The sequence below is a fragment of the Lactuca serriola genome, chromosome 2 (assembly GCF_051521515.1).
Source record: "Lactuca serriola cultivar US96UC23 chromosome 2, Lser_US96UC23_V15, whole genome shotgun sequence".
Lineage (NCBI taxonomy): Eukaryota > Viridiplantae > Streptophyta > Magnoliopsida > Asterales > Asteraceae > Lactuca > Lactuca serriola.
Window position 1 is genome coordinate 145,763,962 of NC_136409.1, and position 4,489 is coordinate 145,768,450.

Consider the following 4,489-nt stretch of genomic DNA (forward strand, 5'->3'; position numbering starts at 1 on the left):
GTAACTATCTTTTATCCGTGTTCACATATTGACAACTTCTTCTTTTTTTTGCATAATAAAGCAACTAACTTGTTTTCACTGTTTAAATTACACCAATATTACCGGCTAATACCTGTTTTAACCGGTAACTCAAAGAGAAAATGACTTAGGAGGGTAACTACCTCTTATCCGTGTTCACATATTGGCAACTTCTTATTTTTTGTACATAAGAAAGCAACTAACTTGTTTTAACTATGTAACATCCCAAAAATCATGACAAAATTTCGTTTTTAATTTAATACTAAAACCATAATTGTCAAACCATTAATTTAATACTTCGGCATCGAGTCTCGCCCGACATTAGGCCTCGCCTGGCATCGAGCCCCGCTCGGTATACAGATCTGTCTCTCTTAGGCCCTGCCTGTCTCCGGGTCCCACCCGCTAAACACATACAATCATATAACATGCTAACACAGAAACAAACATACTCTACTGTATCCATGTCCTAAGAATCACACTCTGCTACTAATGAGATACAGAACTTCGTCCGTACTCAGCTAGTTCCAGCCAGGGCTTCAGCAGTGCAAGGTGAGTCTCCTCACTGTGTGAATGGGTCTAAGGCCACAATGCCAGCCCATGTAGTCTATGAGTAGGAACACCCGGGGGTTAGCCCTAGGCATTGTATGCTAGTATATTATTCCAGACCAAGGTCTAATGTCGGACGGGTGCCCGAGGAATGTTTGCATGTTAGATTATACTTGTTGTTTGTGTGATACTTGTATGTGCCTGGTAAAGAGGTGAGTGTGGGCGAGCTCCCGTATCTCATCACTAGCTGAGTACGAACGATGTTTCGTATCTCATTATTAGCAGAGTATGTTTCTTAGGATAGGGATACAGTAGAGTATGTTTCTTTATGTGTTAGCATGTTATATGATTGTATGTGTTTAGCGGGCGGGGCCCGGAGACAGGCGGGGCCTAACAGAGACATATTTGTATACCGAGCGGGGCTCGATGCCAGGCGGGACCTGATGTCGGGCGGGGCCCGATGCCGGAGTATTAAATTAATGATTTGACAATTATGGTTTTAGTATTAAATTAAAAATAAAATTTTTGGTCATGATTTTTGGGATCTTACACAGTTAAAACAAGTTAGTTGCTTTCTTATGTACAAAAAATAAGAAGTTGCCAAGATGTGAACATGGATAAGAGGTAGTTACCCTTCTAAGTCATTTTCCCTTTGAGTTACCGGTTAAAACAGGTATTAGCCGGTAATATTGGTGTAATTTAAACAGTTAAAACAAGTTAGTTGCTTTATTATGTACAAAAAAGAAGAAGTTGTTAATATGTAAACACGGGTAAGAAGTAGTTACCCTCCTAAGTCATTTTCCCTACATATATCTATTAGACCAACAAAAAGCCAGATCTTACATTTGATTTTTTACATGTTCTACTACAAAAAAATCATACACTGTATATTGACATGCATGGCCAAAAGAATCTAACCAAAGATTTGTTTAGGTTTTAAAAATAAATATAAATTGCTTACACATTTGACGTAGCTTCATTTTTAAAATATCAATTATTATTTTAATTTATTGACATAATAATGATTACAATAAATTAAAGAACAAGTAAGAAACATCTTGATGTGAACATATGAAATACATAATAGAAATCAAACATTAACTCAAGTTCTCACCTGAATATCAAACAGTAATTCAAATTCTAGAAACCCATAAATGTAAAAAGCACATATATACTTTATTATAAAACACCGTATAAATATTAAATAAACTCCAAATGTCCATACATGATAAATAAACAAAATTATACATGATAAATAAACAAAATTATACTCCAAATATCCATACATGATAAATAAACAAAATTATTTTTCAAAGCTAAATATTTGATATAAAAGTAAACTTCTAAAAAAACACAAGAATAATCCATAAAATTAAGTTGCTGACTTAATCTCTTCAAGTTCTTTTCTTCTTGTGTTTTTCCGTGATTTGAAAAATATGAGTAATGGACTAAAACATATATCCTGATGTTGTTGCAAAGGCAAAAGCTTTCCATTCGTAATACTCAGTGTTTGAAGCATCCACTTCCTCTTTTTTTTTTTTTCTGCTGCAGATGCAGACATTGTCAAGGCTAAAGCAGGACACACATCTCATGGGTCAGTCTCCAAATGTCATTGTTGTCATTACATTAATATGAATATAACATAAACAGATAACCTTAAAGAGAAGAAATTAGAAAATGATAAAAAAACAATACAATAATCAACAAATAAATAAGGAGTAGAAAGAAGGATTTGAAAGGGGGAAAGAAGCTTTAGTTTCAGTAAAATGGAAATGTAGAAAACCCCCCAAAAGGTGTAAAATAACGACATAGCACAAAGTCTTAAGAACCCAACAAAAGGTGAAATTTTCACAAAATCAGAACTAAAACACAAAACAAATAGATAAACCATAGACAGATTATAAATTTACCCCAAGGAGAATATTTGTGAGTAAAGGGTTTCTGAATCCATATTTGATTTGCTTGGTTATTGTTGCACAAAGACACAAACCCCACTCTTCTTGCCTCAGAAGCAGAGTAAACCTTAAAACCACCTAATATATTAAGAAACTTAAGTTCATTAAGAAAAAATTGAAATCAAATAGAGTAAAGTCGAAAAGAAAACCAAATAAAAAACACATATGAAAAAATTTGTTTCTAGAAAACCATATCTGCCAAAAATTAATAAAAGAAACAATTTATGAAGGTTTGCTATAATCGTGAAGGTTTCAAAGTAAAATAGAAAGAAAGTCATAAAACTTCATATGTATTCCAATTTGTTAAAATTAAAAAACGTAAAACATGTTTACACAAAAAATGGACACCAATCATACTTAAGCATAGATGAAAAACTCAAGATTTATTTGGGCGTCTATGGTCCGTCAAGATGCATATACACATAAGATGAAAAAAATACCTACAAACATCACATGATGGGATTCATTTTCCGGAGGCCTAAAAAAAACGAAGTAAAAAAGAAGGTCACATTGATTAAACTTTTCGCATTCTATTCCCCTTCACCATGAATGCACCTGTAAATAGCAAAACATCAGGTGGAGATGATTATGAACACTACTAAATGAAGAATCATAGACTATATGATTTTAAAACAGAACCTGCATTTAAAACATAAATAGATTAGATCATGAGATTTTGAGTAACAAAAACAAACAACTGTAATGGAAAGAGGAAGAGTTGAAGAGAGTTGAGATTGTTGCCTGGAAAATCATAAAAAATGTGCCTAGTGGTGAATATGGTGACCGGAGTCAAAGAAGACCATCACCATGACCATGTATGTGGTGCCGATAAAATCTCTTGGTAACTGTACCTACAACCCAAATTAAAATCTAAGAGAGAGAGAGAGAGAGAGAGAGAGAGAATCAATGATGCTAGTGTTTGGATATAGATCCAGATCCACTAATCGACACAGTGGAGAAACATGGCGGTGTACTAAAATTGAAACACCAAATTCAGTTGTGTTCCTGGTCTCGTTCTTCAACCTCGGTTCATTCAATTTCCTATAATCTTCATCCCATATTCAAAACGATGAAGGTGTTTGTGTGTGATTTAAAAATTAGGGATGGGAAAATGCCACTCTAAATTTTCAGCTATTTCTCTTTCGATCTGTTTGATGAAATAATGATGTCTAGGGCTGATATTAGATTTAGGGATTTTAGAAATAATATGTGAGTGAGGGTGGCGATAGCTAGAGGTTTATTGAAGGGAGATTATTGGAATATATGGTGAAGATGGAAGTGAGAAATTTGTGCGGCGGCGGAAGGTGGAGGTACATGGAAGAATACAGGGGATTCCGGCTTAGACCTGGAAGCTTTGATTTGCGATTCCAGCTGAGGATACAAACAAATAAGAAGTAAGAAGAAGGAGTCGACTGAGTGATGTTTAATCGTTGTTAGGATGCAAGATATCTATAAATCCACTATAATCGTTGCATAGGTGGGGTGGGATTTAGAAGATAACCTTACCGATTCGAGATAATCGGTGTTTAGAGAGAGAGAGAGAGAGAGAGAGAGACCTAAATCGGAAGTTCTAAGAACCAGCCATGACCAACGAACAAAGGAGCGAGCAAGAAAGAGAAATAAACGCCTTTTTGGTTCCAGATGTGTGAAAAATCGATTTCAAAAGATTTGAATTGCCCGCCTTGGATTATAACATGTTGGCAATCCGTGTGAGTCCCTTGTTTTTAAATCCCTACCATTAAAATATTATTCAACGGTCCAGATCAGCTCTCCTTGTTTTTTAAGATAAGATGCTTAATTTTTTGTGCCTTAGGCTTTACAATTTATACTTAAGATATTGATTATGTATCCTTTATATATATATATATATATATATATATATATATAAAAAAGTAAGTTCAAATAAAAACAGTAAATAGTGTAAGAACGTAAAAACACTATGTTTATGTTATTATTCTGTAATGAAATTT

At 34.2% G+C, this 4,489-nt stretch overlaps 1 long non-coding RNA gene across 1 annotated transcript; it reads right to left on the reverse strand.

Annotated features, from left to right (window-relative positions):
• Positions 1-1,797: 1,797 nt before the first annotated feature.
• LOC145086947 (uncharacterized) lies at positions 1,798-4,161 on the reverse strand. The gene is made up of 2 exons (XR_013700684.1): positions 3,261-4,161; positions 1,798-3,158 (listed from the first exon to the last, which is right to left on the reverse strand). It is a non-coding gene; the product is annotated as an uncharacterized LOC145086947 (long non-coding RNA).
• Between the last annotated feature and the right edge of the window lie 328 nt (positions 4,162-4,489).